At 39.9% G+C, this 17766-nt stretch overlaps 1 long non-coding RNA gene across 1 annotated transcript; it reads left to right on the top strand.

Moving 5' to 3' along the window:
- Window positions 1-2902: 2902 nt before the first annotated feature.
- LOC135106806 (uncharacterized) lies at window positions 2903-13448 on the top strand. Its single transcript, XR_010271471.1, has 2 exons — window positions 2903-4116; window positions 11531-13448. It is a non-coding gene; the product is annotated as an uncharacterized LOC135106806 (long non-coding RNA).
- The last annotated feature ends 4318 nt before the right edge of the window (window positions 13449-17766 follow it).

The following is a 17766-nucleotide window of genomic DNA, read 5'->3' as shown; positions in this document are numbered from 1 at the left end:
TGAATGAAATGATTGAGAAGAAAAAGAAGGATGGGGGTAAATTGTACCTTGGTTTTTTGGATATAGAGAAAGCTTATGATAGAGTGAACAGAGAAATGTTAGGTAGAGTCTTAGAAAAGATTGGATTGAGTGCAAAGATAGTTAACGTAGTGCAAAGTATGTATGTGGACACAAGAGCTAGATACAGGCTAGGAGACATAGAAACAGACTGGGTGTAGATTGAGAGAGGAGTTAGGCAGGGCTGTATATTGTCACCAACCCTTTTTAGCCTGTATACAGAGGAGCTAGCAGCTAGAATGAGAAGAATGAATGTAGGGGTAAGTGTGCGGAATGATAAAGTATGTGTGCTCCTTTATGCAGATGATGTAGTTGTTATGAGTGAATCGGCAGATGAGCTTCAAAGTTTGTTGGATGTAGTGGATGGCTATGGTAAAGACTTTGGAGTAAGGTTTAGCAGTGAGAAAAGCAAAGTAATGATTGTGAATAGGTCAGAGAATGAAAGTAATGTGGTATGGAGACTTGGAGAGAATGAGTTGAGACAGGTGCAAGAATACAAGTACTTAGGGATGTGGATGAGTCCTAGTGGGTGTGCAAAGGCAAAGAATGAAAAGATAAGTATGGTAAACCAGTGGGTAGGTCGATTGGGAAGCGCGGCAAGGATGAGAGCAAGTAAGTATGATGTGTTGAGAGAAGTGTGGAAGAGTGTGGCTGAGCCATGTATAATGTATGGTATGGATGTGATTGCATGGAATGAAAGTGAAATTGATCAGTTAGAAGTGGGCCAGAACAAAGTAGCAAGGATGGCACTGGGTGCACCGAGGTGCACAGCAGTGGAAGCCTTGAGAGGTGACATGGGATGGAGCACCTTCAGAGAAAGACTGACAAAAGCCACACTTAGGTACAAGATTAGGCTTGAGAGAATGGATGATGCAAGAATAGCAAGGAAGGTGTACCTGTGGAATGAAAGTGGAAGCAAATGGAGGAAGAGATGCATGAGAATGACAGACAGGAATGGATTGCAAGTTGTGTGGGCGATAAGAATGGCTGGGAGGAGTCAAAATGAGCGTGAATGGGTGGTAACAAGAGGAGGAAGAGTGGGAGCCGAATGGGATGTGAGAAAATGGAAGAATGAGATAGACAAAGAAGTGAAATGTGTGGGACTGAATGAATGGAAGAATGAGATGGAAAGAAAGAAGACCCTGGAATGGTACAAGGAGAAAGAGGCCCCGAGGTATGAAAGGTGGTATGATGGAAGCCTGGGCGGTGATCTCTTCCGAGCGAGGGCACAGTGTATGGATGTGAATGCAAGGAGTTACAGGTGGTCTGAGTCCCGCAGCAAAGTGTGCCAGATGTGTGACATGGGAGAGGATGAGACGGTGGAACATGTGGTGCTGGAGTGTGTGCAGTATGCCAGAGACAGGAATGAGATGATGCAAGTGATACTGACTGAGTTAGGGCATGATAGGAATGAAAGAGTGGAGAAGACAGGAAAGGAATGGATGGTGTTGTTGCTGGGACTGTGTAGAGAGGCGAATGAAAGGATGATTGAGGCGGTGAAAGAGTTTCTGGAGAGAATGTGGCGTGCCAGGTGTATGAACAATTAGGATAGAGGATGCTGTTCGTTTCTCTTTTTTTCCCCTTTCTACAGGAGTTGCCGATCCAAAGGCCTGGCTCAGGAGTGATCCTGTGCCACCTGTACCATCAAGATCAAGATCAAGATATTCTGTAATCCGTAATCCTTGCCTTAAAAGAGTACTTTAGAGTAGTATAGAAAGAAAGAGGCCCCAATTTATAAAACGTGGTATGAGGAAAACCTGGGTAGTGATCTCTTTCTAGCGAGGGCACAGTGGATGGATGTGAATGCAGGTAATTACAGATGGTCTGAGTCCCGCAGCAAAATGTGCCAGATGTATGATAGGAGAGAGGATGAGTCGGAGGAGCATGTGATACTGGAGTGTGTGAAGTATGCCAGAGGCAGGGATGAAATGATGCAAGTGGTGCTGAGTGAATGTGAACGTCAGAGTGGAAAAGACAGGAAGGGAATGGATGGTGTTGCTGCTAGGACAGTGTAGACTCTATAAAGAGACGAATGAAAGGATGATCGAGGCGGTGAAGAAGTTCCTGGAAAAAAATATGGTGTGCTAGATATACGAGTTATTAATGTGAAATATGGTGTCTATTTTCTGTTTACCGTTTTTCTTTTTCCTCTACAGGAACTGCCAGTACAAAGGCCTGTCTTGATATTGATCTTGATCTTGACGCTGTAGGTGCCTCTGGATTACTCATAGGCCAGGCCTTTATAACGATAATTCCTGTAAGGAAAAAGAAGAAAAGAAGAAAAAAAGGCAATCAGAAAACAAACATCATCTCTCTCACACCACTAATCCCTACATCTAGCACACCACTTTCTCTCCGGGAACTCCTTCATTGCCTCAATCATCTTTTCATTCGTCTCCCCACACAGTCTCAGCAGCAACACCATCCATTCCCTTCCTGTCTTCTCCATTCTGCCATTTCCCAATTCTCTCAGCACCGCTTGCATCATCTCATTCCAGTCCCTAGCATACTTCACACACTCCAGCATTACATGTTCCACCATCTCATCCTCTCCCATGTCACACGTCTGGCACACTTTGCTGTGGGATTCAGAGCATCTGTAACTCTGCCTTTACATCCATGCACTGTGCTATGACTCGAAAGGGAATATCGCCACCTAGACTTCCCTCATACCAGTTTTCATACATTGGGGCCTCTTTCTCTCTGTACCACTCCAAAGTACTCTTCTGTTCCATCTTATTTTTCCATTCACTCAGTTCCATACGTTTCATTACTCTATCTTATTTTTTCCACTTTCTTACATCCCATTCTTGGTTCATGAGTAATCCCGAGCCATCTGCAGTATGAAGATCAAGATCAAGAATAATCATCTGTCAGTTAAGGTGGGACTGAATGAATGGAAGAATGAAATGGAAAGAAAGAAGACCCTGGAATGGTACAAGGAGAAAGAGGCGCCGAGATATGAAAGGTGGTATGATGGAAGCCTGGGCGGTGATCTTCTCTTCCGAGCGAGGGCACAGTGTACGAGTATGGATGTAAATGCAAGGAGTTACAGGTGGTCTGAGTCTCGCAGCAAAGTGTGCCAGATGTGTGACATGGGAGAGGATGAGACGGTGGAACATGTGGTGCTGGAGTGTGTGAAGTATGCCAGAGACAGGAATGAGATGATGCAAGTGATACTGACTGAGTTAGGGCATGATAGGAATGAAAGAGTGGAGAAGACGGGAAAGGAGTGGATGGTGTTGCTGGGACTGTGTAGAGAGGCGAATGAAAGGATGATTGAGGCGGTGAAAGAGTTTCTGGAGAGAATATGGCGTGCCAGGTGTATGAGCAATTAGGATAGAGGATGCTGTTCGTTTCTCTTTTTTTTTTTTTCCCCCTTCTACAGGAGTTGCCGATCCAAGGGCCTGGCTCAGGAGTGATCCTGTGCCACCTGTACCATCAAGATCAAGATCAAGGTGAAAGGTGGTATGATGCAAGGTCTATATACTGGTGTACATAGATCTTGGTATGATGGAAGCCTGGACGGTGATCTCTTCCGAGCGAGGGCACAGTGTATGGATGTGAATGCAAGGAGTTACAGATGGTCTTCAGTCCCGCAGCAAAGTGTGCCAGATGTGTGGCATGGGAGAGGATGAGACGGTGGAACGTATGGTGCTGGAGTGTGAGAGATGAGTGAGACAGGAGAGAGATTATGCATGTGGTTCTGACTGAGTTAGGGCATGACAGGAATGAAAGGGTGGAGAAGACAGGAAAGGAGTGGATAGTGTTGTTGCTGGGACTGTGTAGAGAGGCGAATGAAAGGATGATTGAGGCGGTGAAAGAGTTTCTGGAAAGAATGTGGCGTGCTAGATGTAGGAAAAATTAGTGTAGAGGATGCTGTTCGTTTCTCTCCTTTTTTTCCCCCTTCTACAGGAGTTGTCGATCCAAAGACCTAGCTCAGTAGTCCCGAGCCACCTGTATCATCAAGATCAAGATCAACATAAGATCAAGATCAAAAAGATTTATTTCAGGGAGGGAGAGGAAGCACGTGGTGCTTCGGGAGTTTTCATTTTGCAGGTATGTTTGTCAGTCATTCATTAACTGCTGAATCAAGGTTCATATGTGTGTGAATGTTAAGGATTACTTCTTATGATCATTAATCAAGTCGAACGTTTCCTCCAACCAATACAAAATATAAATTATATTTTTGTTGTGTTGGAGGAAACAGCAACACCGCCATTAGATGGTTCACTTATCCTCTTGGTTCATAATTGCATTCGTGTATTCTGGAATGTATGATCGGATTATTTGTATATTTATAGAGACGTGTTGTTGCCAGACAGTGCACAACGGCTGTGACAATTGGTGATTGGCTGAGGGTGGACAGGATGGTTACCGAACAGCCCCTGCCTTGCCTATGCTACTACTGCTACTGCGCTCCCCAGAACTTTGTTTCCTAGTCACTGCTGCCAATGAGGTGTGACTGGAGTGCAGATGTTAGGGATCAAAACCAAATTCAAAACTGTTCTGTTCAAACTGCCATTCACTTCTGTGACGTGCTATGAAGTAGTTAGGCGTGACTGATGTGTCGCCACTGGGTTTTATTCCTCATTCATGTGTCTTGGCCGTTCACAAGTAATGAAAGCTGTTCTTGAACATAGTGCAGATAGGAATTACAGCAGCACAGGCAAAGCATGGACCATGTTGTGCTCATCTTGTCCATCATCTGCCAGCCACCAGTCATCACATTCGTTGTGCACTGTAACTTAACCATGCATGACCCCAAAACCGTAAGTTTTCATCACCATGGGCGCATAATCTAGCTGCTCCATGAGGAGTCACTATTAGTAAGATTAAATTTTCATTGAAAATTTCATGACCATTATTTCAGTAATCTGTTTTACATCTACTGATTATTCAGCTAGAAGCTAAAAGAGGTAAATTTATAGTTTAAGCCAATGTCCCCAGTCTCTACCCACGGCCCATGGCGTTATTATTAATTTCCGACAAGTAGTGTAATCATTAGAAATGATGTGAATAGTGAGAACAAAATGAGGTAGGTTATTACCATGTAGTGTGTAATGGCTTAAACTATAATAAAACCCTAACCTAACCTAACCTAACCTAACAACTGAAGTTCAGGCAACAATACACCATTCATGTTTACCTGTGGACTTAGAAAAAGTTGAGAGCGCTGTGCATTCCCAGGCCTATTGTGGCGTTATTATTAATTTCCGACAAGTAGTGTAATCATTAGAAATGATGTGAATAGTGAAGAACAAAATGAGGTAGGTTATTACCACGTAGTGTGTAATGGCTTAAACTATAATAAAACCTTAAAAGATATTGGTGAGTGATACCAGGAGTAACGGAAGTCTTCCGTTCCATAAAAAAAGTTATCCACTTCACATGATTAATACTTAAATTATTCATAATTTAATCATTTGACAGATAAAAAGACTAACCTGAAGATACTACTGTTAAGCTGCCATCACACATTCAAGATTCTCATCATGACAGCACCAAGAATAGCATTTTTTGTAGTCATAATATTTAGTTACAGTTATTGGTCAGTCAAGAAAACGTCATGACCACATCACAATGGACCTATGACCATCAAGACAGCATCATGACAGCGTTATGACAACGTCACGATTTGTGAAATTAAAAAATTCAAAGGTAATTTTTGCCATCATGACAAAGTGACAATGGGCAAGACAGTCACAACAATCATGACAGTCATGATGGTGTCATGATGATGTTGCGATAGTATTACAATTAAACCCCCATGGGCAGGAGATATGAAAAGGGATGGGATAGAATTCATTGCATGCCCCATTTACCAGTAACCTGAAACAGTGGTATTATTATTCTGACATATAATTTCATTACAAGTGGACTTGAAATTAAATTTTGTGGACTTGAAACTCTGAAACTCACACTCAAATTATTGTGAATGTGGATTTTTTTTATTTATTTATTTTTTTTTTTTTTTGTGTGTGTGTGTGTGTGTGTGTGTGTGTGTGTGTGTGTGTGTGTGTGTGTGTAGGAGGGACACCAGCCAAGGGCAATAAAAAATTAATAAAAAATGAAGAACCCATTAGGATGCTGGTCCCCAAATAGGGTCTGAAGTGGTAGTCAAAAATTGAAGGATAAGTGTCTTGAAACCTCCCTCTTGAAGGAGTTGAAATCATAGGAAGGTGGAAATAGAGAAACAGGCAGGGAATTCCAGAGTTTACTAGAGAAAGGGATGAATGATTGAGTTAACTCTTGCATTAGAGAGGTGGACAGAATAGGGGTGAGAGAAAGAAGAAAGTTTTGTGCAGCAAGGCCATGGGAGGAGGGGAGGCATGTAGTTAGCAAGATCATAAGAGCAGTTAGCATGAAAATAGTGGAAGAAGATAGCAAGAGATGCAAAATTGCACTGATGAGAAAGAGGCTGAAGACAGTCAGTTAGAGGAGAGGAGTTGATGAGACGAAAAGCTTTTGATTCCACCCTGTCTAAAAGAGTGGTATGAATGGAATCCCCCCAGACATGTGAAGCATACTCCATGCATGAACAGATAAGGCCCTTGTACCCAAGTTAGGGTAGTGACCCTGTGTAGGGGATTTGGGGAGGCATGACCAGCTAGGAAAGGTTATATGAAATTACATAAGAACATAAGAAATAAGGGAAGCTGCAAGAAGTGACCAGGCTTACACGTAGCAGTCCCTGTATGAAACACACCTACCTATTTCCATCTGCTATCCCCATCCATAAACTTGTCTAATCTTCTCTTAAAGCTCTCTAGTGTCCTAGCACTAACTACATGATTACTGAGTCCGTTCCACTCATCTACCACTCTATTTGAGAACCAATTTTTTCCTATCTCCTTCCTAAACCTAAATTTTTCAAGCTTGAACCATGTAGCACTAACTACATGATTACTGAGTCCGTTCCACTCATCTACCACTCTATTTGAGAACCAATTTTTTCCTATCTCCTTCCTAAACCTAAATTTTTCAAGCTTGAACCCGTTATTTCTTGTTCTACCCTGGTTGCTGATCCTAAGAATTTTGCTTACATCTCCCTTGTTATAACCCTTGTACCACTTAAAGACTTCTATCAGGTCCCCTCTTAACCTACGTCTCTCTAAAGAATGTAAATTTAACAGCTTCAACCTCGCCTCGTAAGGGATACTCCTCATCCCCTGTATCCTTTTAAGTCATTCTCCTCTGATTAGGTTAGTTATCTAATGGGGAAGGGGCATTGTAGGAGTTAGAAAAGTTAATCTTGTTTTTATCTTACTTTTTTGTGCAGCAAGGTTAGTGATTAGATGGGAAAGTTGTTCTTTTGGTGATGCTATGAAAACTTTGTGAAATATGGGCTTCCCAAAATAAAGGAAAATTCCTTGTATATAAGGAAATTTCTCTAGATTTTGAAAAGCCCATATTTTACCTATTTTATTTTCCTGCCCAAAAACTTAGGTATCTACTTCCCCTCTAGAGAAAATAGGTAAGCCATGAAAAAAAAAAGACAAAATTTAGTAGTTTCATAGCATTCTTGATTTATCAAGAAACTCAGGATTGTTTCTATCACTAGACTTGAAATCACTTATTGAGAAAAAGCTGGTCATGAGCAAGGTTGGAATTTTTTTTATTCCTCATATATAAATCAGTTTAAATAAACAAATAAGTAAGCTAGGTAATATAATAAGTAATCTCGAAGGAAACAAAAGGTTTAAGGTGTTTTTTTTTTCATATAGGAGGGGGACCGGTCAAAAAAATATAGTAATGAAAAAAGACCCACTGAGGTGCCGGTCCCCAAATATAGTTGAAAGCGGTAGTCAGGAATTACAGGATAAGTATCTTGAAACCTCCCTCTTGAAAGAGTTCAAGTCATAGGAAGGTGGAAATATGAAAGCAGGCATTGAGTTCCAGAGTTTGCTAGAGAAAGGGATCAATGGTTTAGAATGCCAGTTAACTCTTGCATTAGAGAGATGGACAGAATAGGGTTGAGAGAAAGAAGAAAGTCTTGTGCAGGGAGGCTGCGGGAGGTAGGTATGCAGTTAGCAAGATCAGAATAGCAGTTGGCATGAAAATAGCAGTAGAAGATAGCAAGAAATGCAGCAGCTGGAGGATGGGATGAGAAAAACTGGCAGAGACACTTCAGAACGTCTAACTTCATAGAAGCTGTTTTAGCTAGAGATGAGAGGTGAAGTTTCCAGTTTAGACTATAAGTAAAGGACAGACTGAAGATCAGTGTAGAAGAGGGGAACAGTTTAGTGTCATTGAAGAAGAGGGTATAGTTGTATGAAAAAGTTACAAGTTCATAGGTGGAGGAACTAAGTTTTGAGGCATTGAACAATACTAAGCTTTATTTATTGAAGGGTTGGGCATCTATGTAAAGACTTCGGAAAGTGCAGGTTGGTATCATCACCGTAGGAGTGGATAGGACAAGAAGTTTGGTTTAGAAGATCACTGATGAATAATAAGAAGAGAGTAGGTGACAGGACAGAATCCTGAGGAACACCACAGTTAATAGATTTAGGAGAACAGTGACCACTTACCACACCAGCAATAGAATGGTCAGAAGAGAGATGAAGTTACAGAGAGAAGGATAGAAACTGTAGGAGAGTAGTTTGGAAATCAAAGCTTTGTGCCAGACTCTATCAATTGCTTTTGATATATTTATGACAGTGACAAAAGTTTCACCAAAATCCCTAAAAGAGGATGACCAAGACTCAGTAAGGAAAGCCAAAAGATCACCAGTAGAGTGGCCTTGACAGAACCCATACTGGTGATCAGACAGGTCATGAAGTGGTAGATGTTTCAGAATCTTCCTGTTGAAGATAAATTCAAAACTTTAGAAAGGCAGGAAATTAAAGGAATAGGACAGTAGTTTAAGGGATTAGATTGGTCACCCTTTTTAGGAACAGGCTGAATGCAAGCAAACTTCCAAAAAAGAAGGAAAGGTTGATGTTGATAGATAAAGCTGAAAGAGTTTGACTAGGCAAGGTGCAAGCATGGAGGCACAGTTTTGGGGAACAATAGGAGGGACCCCATCAGGTCCATAAGCCTTCTGAGGGTTTAGGCCAGTGAGAACATGTAAAACATCACTGCGGATTTTAGTGGGTAGTATGAACTAGTGAGAAGGTGGAGGAGAGGGAGGAACAAGCCTTGAATCATCCAAGGTAAAGTTTTTAGCAAACTTTTGAGCTAAGAGTTCAGCTTTAGAAGTAGATGAGATGGCAGTGGTGCCATCAGGTTGAAATAAAGGAGGGAAAGATGAAGAAGGAAAGTTATTGGAGATATTTTTGGCTAAGTGCCATAAGTGATGAGGGGAGTTAGATCTTGAAAGATTTTGACACTTTCTATTAATGAAGATCAGACACTTTTTAGGTCGTGCTGATACAGGTAGGTCTGGTTGGACAAAGCCTTTGTTAACTTGTACTATATAGGAAATGAATGGATCAGTCTTGGCTACTTTTACATTTTTTATGTATATGTACATATATAGACCTTATTTATCAATATGATATAAAACTAAATTTTTATATATATATATATATATATATATATATATATATATATATATATATATATATATATATATATATATATATATATATATATATATATATATATATATATATATATATATATATATATATATATACATTGTAGTTAGATAAGAAAAAAAAGTAACTGCAGTTTCCTATGGTCATATTTTTATGTCTTTTCCATTGTACAATAAGCTTGGGGATCTGTTGGTAATTTTTTTTATTTTTTATGTAAGGACACTGGCCAAGGGCAACAAAAATCAATAAAAAAAATGCCCACTGAAATGCCAGTCCCGTAAAAGGGTCAAGGCAGTGGTCAAAAATTGGTGGATAAGTGTCTTGAAACCTCCCTCTTGAAGGAATTCAAGTCATAGGAAGGTGGAAATACAGAAACAGGCAGGGAGTTCCAGAGTTTACCAGAGAAAGGGATGAATGATTGAGAATACTGGTTAACTCTTGCGTTAGAGAGGTGGACAGAATAGGGGTGGGAGAAAGAAGAAAGTCTTGTGCAGCGAGGCCGCAGAAGGAGGGGAGGCATGCAGTTAGCAAGATCAGAAGAGCAGTTAGCATGAAAATAGCGGCAGAAGACAGCTAGATATGCAACATTGCGGCGGTGAGAGGGAGGCTGAAGATAGTCAGTTAGAGGAGAGGAGTTGATGAGACGAAAAGCTTTTGATTCCACCCTGTCTAGAAGAGCAGTATGAGTGGAACCCCCAAACATGTATAATTAGATATTAATTTTTGGGTATTTGTCCTTATGGATTCCCACTAAATCACCAGCAGGCATGTACTAGTCTTTGCCACATGACAATGGGAGATTTTCAAAAGTAAATCTAACTGATCTTCTATTTTCTTAACCAAGAGTGACTTTGCCTGGCCTTCAGACTTCCATCAGTCTCTTACTGTGCAAGTTGAACTGACTGCTGTGATTAAGTCATGGCCATGAGATAATGAAGGGCTTTCTAAAACTAAGTCTGCGCTAAACATCTTTAACCTGCAAGCTATGGTTCATCCTTCATAATAGCACAAACTGTGCATGAAAGACTGGCTTACCTTCATGTCAAGTGATAACACTGGCAAAATGGCATCAGACATCAGAGCCTTACCTACCTTTTGTAGGCACTCATGATTTGAATGGTGGTGCTACAGGGTAAGGCAGACTTGGTGGCCCAAGGATGATGTATGGGATTTTTTTCTGTTGTTAGTCTTAATTTCCAACAGGAATATCTGGGGTTAATTGGGGTTGGAAACACTTTACTATATTCCAAATAGATTCAAGACATGGGAAGAATCATTCTTTTGTGATGAGTATTGCATGAAACTGTAGAAGTTGTGGAATAGTTTCATCCCCCAAAGAGAGACAGGTATAACTGTAAATTTATCCCAGTAGATAGCCATGAAAATGGCCTCAAGTCTGATATTGTCATAATATCAGACTATATATATATATATATATATATATATATATATATATATATATATATATATATATATATATATATATATATATATATATATATGTATGTATGTATGTATGTATGTATGTATGTATGTATATTATATATATATATATATATATATATATATATATATATATATATATATATATATATATATATATATATATATATATATATATATATATATATATATATATATATTATATATATATATATATGACTTTCTATTAGAATTCTCTAAAAATTAGTTTCAGTTCTTAGGATCATGCTATTTCATTGGAGGCTGTTCTTCACCCACCCATGACATTATGATTTGTTTTACCCTGTTTCAGTCATTCAATCCTCAATCATCATTGCTGATTCACTTCCCTGCTCCCTCACACCACAAACATGTTGATAACATAGTGAAATATGATTTCTATGATTTCTATGATTTCTGAGTCATATGACCTTTTCAAGCAATGGTACTTATTTACTTATCTCTTGCAGAAATTAGAAAATCTGGTATTAATTTCAAGATGACTCAAGGAAACGAACAGACTGCCACCTTGAATTTAGTGAAGACAAGACATGTTGCTCCTGAAGACTGTTGGTGAATTATATCTCCATCTATATGTGGTAAAAAGGGAGATCAATAGGTCACTCCAGTATTAATCCAAAGCCATAATAATAATTAGGTTTAAGTGAAAACAGTTCATAATACTACTCAGTATGTAAGAAACTGATGAATCCATTGCAGTTTCAAAATCAACAATATTTCAAAATGTTATCTTTAATAGAATATTGACCAATTATACTTCAATTTTCTATAAATGTTACTCTTAATAGCTGGTACAATGTATCCATATTTTAAGGTTATCAGATGAAATACCTTCTTCAATCATCATCACTGTCATGGTAAATGGTGAGGTAACAAGAAGTTGAAGCCATAGTGTGACCATCGTGACTTAAAGATCTAATTGCAGCTTAACTCATTTTCACTAAGTATCCAGGCATGAGCTTCCAGTTAATTAACTCTAATGCAGGGAAGGAGCTGTCTTTATTTTATTTCATTTTTTTTTCTTTTTCCCTCCCTGTAGTGCCTTTTCAGATTTTTTTGTGAAGATTAGTCATTAGCAGTTCACTATTTATAATGCATTCACATTTCCTCTTTACTCATCCTTTTCAGGAACAAGATCTAATTTTCCTCTTGTGAATGTGATAATAACTTTTCAGGTCATATCTTATTCGAGGTGTGCTGTGGCAGAAGGGTACCATATGGCAAAATCAATATTTGCAAGAAAACACCCTTAAAGATTGGTAATGTTTGGGAATAATTAACTCAAGAACTGTTTGAGTTAGAATGGCTTTGTATATCAAATGAAAGTTGAGTTCCTTAGCTTTCATTTTGATGTAACGAGAAATATAATCACAAATTATTATCATAATTGGTACCGTTCTCTCTCTCTCTCTCTCTCTCTCTCTCTCTCTCTCTCTCTCTCTCTCTCTCTCTCTCTCTCTCTCTCTCTCTCTCTCTCTCTCTCTCTCTCTCTCTCTCTCTCTCTCTCTCTCTCTCTCTCTCTCTCTCTCTCTTAGTGCTTGGGAGAGTGTGGGTGGGGCAGGACACAGAGAGATCAAAGACCTTACAGGATCAGAATGCCTGTCCTTTCTGCAGGCTGACCTCCATGATGTTCTTATTGTCAGTCTTGTAGTCTAACTTGAGTAGGTAGCCCTCTTGGAAAGCCAAATGCAGGAGGATTTTGTGGCTGTTTTTAAATATGCTGCCTGGCACACTATGTTTAGCAATGTACTTGGAGAGCGTTGAAACTGAAGAACGGGGTCATCTTGATGATAGGGAAACCAACTGCTACTACACTCTTGATGATGTTGATGTAATCATCAGGCGTATAGATGACCACCCAGTTTGTTATCTTACACTTGATGTTGCCAAATGCCCTGTCACAGGCCATGTATCTGTGCCTAGGTACCAGGTAGACATAGTTGCAAACAAGTGTTTAGAGTGAAGTTGTCTCAGGTACATCAGGACCAGATTGATGTTTTTGTTCTGTCCTGCACAGTTGTTGCTGATGACAATGAGCTGCCCAAAGTCACCCTAAATCCATAAAGAGTGAGTGTCATGAATTTCTGCTCGCTTGGAGGACAGTGGGGTATGGGAATTCCCACCTTCTCTCCTGCCAAGATTTGTACTTCTGTGACATAGTTATTGTGTCTGGTGGCTGATGGCAACCCTTGTCCTTTGTTTCCCTTGAGTCCCAGTGCACAACTAACAATAGAAATGGAGGGACACGTTGACAACTATTTCCCTGTGTCCTGATGTGTGAATGAATAGAGCGTGACTAGGATTCCCTGTACCTCCAATCCTATTATTGGGAAGTGTACTGAGTCTACCAATAAAACATCATTGAATGAGAGAGGTATCATTAAGATGCCTTTTTTTAAAATGCATGTTGTGTGGGTGGTCGAGATGTGGCGCTGGGTGAGGTGGGAGAATGAGTCAAAGGTCAATTGTATTTGCATGAACAAGTTTGCCTGATATGGCCAAAAGTAGCACCTCTTCCCAATACCATATCTCTGTTGTTCTACAACTGAGGGACTTCCAATTTGTTTTATCGTGTACAGGAAAGATTGTTGGTGAAAAAACACTAATGTACTGTTTTTGTCAAAAATTGTAACACAGCATTGATGAAAGAAAATTTGGGGCAAAACTTACCAGCATGGTGCACACTCTAAAAGGAATCATTTTGTCATCTAGCCCACTCTTCAGAGGTTAGCAGACTTGAGTTTCAACCACTTCTTCAGGCAGCTGGCCACCTCAATGGACCCACATTTAGCCACAGTCTCATCCCACACAAACATGAATTGAGGTTGTGGATGCAGAAGTATGTCTAAAGTTTATGCTTGTAGTATGCAGTGCTTGTATGCAGCTTCACTGTTGGTAAAATCTGCTGCAGATCAATGCACACTGTTCTGGTTTCAGGATTGTTGTCATCCTGAAGACACTTCATGTAGTCTTAGGCCTTCTTAACTTCCTTTTGGTGGTCATCCAGTTTCTCCTGCTGATTGGCCTTCTGCTCAATAGTGGCATTACTCATTGGTATCTGCAGTCAAAGATGTGCTGGTGTCCACGTTTGGGAGCTTAAAACGCATGTTAAACTCACTGGTGAACACTTCACTTCAATAATGAAAAGACACCCTTTTGTCTTGCGTGTACTGTTGCCACATGCAGATCAGATACATGTATAGCTTCCTGATGTTGAGGGTGCTGTCAAAGTATAGCCTGTTGGGTGCTTTGGCTCTGCTATAATGGTTTGTCAAGGCAGGGAAGAGGCAAATATGTTCCCTGATCTGCTCTGCTTTGCAACCCATAATCTTGTTGGCGGCTTGTGGTGGAAATGGAGGTCAAGCAGTGGTGTGGCAATTTGGGTCACTTTGTGTATAGCCTTGTCGATGCATTTTTTGGTGGTGTTATGCATTGCCATGAATCCAGATAAGCACACCTATGTATGCATGTTATTGTAGCTCACATAATGCACTGATCGCCTGCTCACTTCATATGTCATACATTTTTGTTTCACTGGCATGACATTGATCATTTTCTGTATGTAAGCATTCTGGAGATTGTAGTTGCCAAGTCCCCATAAATGCTGGAAAATATACTGGACACCTGCCTAGGTTACCTTTTCAAAACATCCATCAAGATAAGGTGTGCCTAAAGCATGGCTGGCTGGAAGGATTAATGTAGGCTTCACCTTTATTGTGTTTTGCCTTGGCGACAGTGTGCTTCAACTTTTGGGTTTTAGAGCCCTTTTTCTGCCTTGCAAGGAGCCAGGTAAAGAGGGGAGGACAGTTCTCAGTGTCACTGGCACTATTATCACTGCTAGAATAATACATGATAATGACAAAAATTATGCTTAAATCCAGTGAAACCGCTCATTGCATTAACTCAAGGATAGCTGGGTATGGGACTTGAGTGGGGAGGGAAGGAAATAGATGGTGGTGGGGATCCAATACTTTCTTTGGCTCAATGCTCTGACATCATGGAATGCATCGTGTCTCTCATTGGCTGGTCAAGTGCATGTAGAGAGTTAACTTCTGGTGCAGTTTCCTCTGGCTACTCACATTCTGAGTAATGAAAGCAGAAAATCACTTTGTAAACAATAAGACCTTGGAAATGTCAGAAGAAGGATGCTAACTCCACTATCCTTTAGAGCAGGAATTCAGGTCTCTGTCAGTGTAAAAATCTGTTTTGGCTGTGATGGTGGTTAGTATCCTTCTGCCGCAGTATGCCTCACTTATTACCATGAATACTTTTACCTGGCACCATGCTAGTATTATTTTTTGACTGGTATTTTTCATTGCACTTGGCACTGGCTGTTGGCATCTTCCAGCACCTTTTTTGCTGTATGTCCACTTGCCTTATCATTGGCACAAGTTTAAGGGAATTTGGAGTATTGTAAATCGGTATTGATAAAATACTGTATTTGCCAGCACATTAGACGCACTTTTTTTTCTTGGAAAAAGTATCTCATAATTACTGTGCATCAAATGCAGCCTTAGTACAGATATCTAGGCCTGTAAGTCTAAGCCTATAGGTGTAGAGTTGAAACACTAGTACACACAGTACAAACATTGTTGCTACTAATAATATTTCCTGGTAACACTTGCAGCTAACATTCCCATGTCACTTGCATCAGTTACTAATTTAACTGTTAACTTTGGGTCATATCTCATCAGTAGCAAGTCACTGACCAGCATGTGCTTTACTCTTTTGATTGCTTCCTCCGCTGCCACTTCACCCCTTTCTTGAGCACATCATAGAGTGGTGTCAGTGTTGTAGCAAGATATGACAACAGGTGAGAGTAATAAATTTTGGAGTGTCATTATGTTCATTAGATTTGGTAATTACCATATTACTTCCATCTTTGGTATTTGCTTAAGTTCTGCACTTGTTATTATTCCTGCACTTGTTATTATCCACTCCATTACTGCACTTCCTGCAGGTCAAACTCGCATTGTCTTGAAGTTTCACTCAATTTTCTTTTAGTCACCCCAACAGTTTTTTGAGTTTTTTCTATTAACCCCTAGGTGACGGGTGTTTGGTGTGGGAACCTCCTCTTATTTTTTTTTTTGTTTAAAAAAAAAATCACTCCTTAGAGTTATATTTCCTTTAATACAGAACCTAGAATAATGAAACTTATAGCATAAGAAGCACTATATTTCTCCTTTCTAATGGTGTTTTTGTCTGACTTGTTATTTTAGTTCAGCTGGCAGTAAAAGTTGAGTAACTATAACACCAGCTGCTCTGCTAGGGTGGTGGGTTGTTTGTGTTTGTTACACTATATATGGCACTCAGTACAACTTATGTGCCTGCATGTCCCATCTTGTCTGGCCCTATCTGTCCCGCACTGCTCTCTCCACATTTTGAAAGAAATGTTCTTCCGTTGTGCCCTGAAGTTCCATAAAAATGTGATTCCTTCTCTAGCAACAATTACTGGGAGTGGACAAAATTGCCTTACATTTGCACTTAACCATGCATAAGAATGAGGGCAGATCACCTCCTTCAATGATTCTTGTTTTGTATGTCATGAAAAACTGGTAGGGAGCAGTTTTGTAAGTGTTGCCAAATAATGTTAAAAACTTCTCTCTTGCCTCCATATGATTTACAGCGGGAAAATCACTTGGCACATTATATGCATTATTCATTGTAGCCCTGAGATGTGCACCATTGTGTCACCCATCACTCGGAGGTTAAGTTTCTCGTGTAATGCCCTGCACCCCCACCCCCACCCCGCCACTTGAAAGCCAGGTTATTGTTATTGTTATTATTATTATTATTTATTTATTTTTTTCCAACTAGTTGGTAAGGAAATATCTACGCTTGCTGATTTATGGTCTTTATTTTTCCTTCACTTGTGGTAGTGTTAATACTAATTCACACCATTCATATTACATCAGGTAGCATAAAGTATCTTTTTAGTAGCGCTGAAGATTTCATTACAGTAATGTAAATACTGGTCGAATTAATCACTTGACACACCTCACACATTCACCAGTAACAATAATGGGCTTTAGTGTTTGGATATTACATGAGTATACAGTCTCATTCACCTGGAGAGGGTGGTATTATTCACGCACATGACTTGAAAAATAATTCACTGGTGTTTACATAAGAATAAACAATCTCCTTACTACATTTTCCTATAACCTGGTATAACACGGCCTAATCAGCATTCCGAGGACCGAACCTGGTGGTTACGTCCCCGTATGATAACGAGAAATACTGCACAACCTTAATAATCTGTGAACTAAACACCCCATTCTCACACTATTAAGTATACCTGACCAAACACACACATGAGGGATGCACAGACAGACTTTTCCTTTACCTCCACTGGCTTTCCTGTAGTGTAAGCAAGCCAAGACCCCTCTGAGCGGGAGTCAGGCCGGCGTCTTACAATGCCAGGAACCTCCCCCCCTCCATAGTTTTCAGATTCTTCCTCAATGTAATTAGCAAATGATTGGTTTCAACCGTATAATAAACGTTTACATTACTTTACTCATATACCTGATGTATTTGTTCCTCTGAGTAGCAAGGTGAAAAATTCTAGCCACAAGCTAATACCTTGTATGAAAATAATGCCTTTATTCATAAAGAAAATTGATCACCCATTTCCCGCTGGCGCCAACATGTCTGTCTGTCTTTATGTCTCGGGGATGTATGCATG

Source organism: Scylla paramamosain, chromosome 14 (genome assembly GCF_035594125.1).
Source record: "Scylla paramamosain isolate STU-SP2022 chromosome 14, ASM3559412v1, whole genome shotgun sequence".
NCBI classification, from domain to species: Eukaryota; Metazoa; Arthropoda; class Malacostraca; order Decapoda; family Portunidae; genus Scylla; species Scylla paramamosain.
This window is presented reverse-complemented; position numbering and strand designations above follow the sequence as displayed.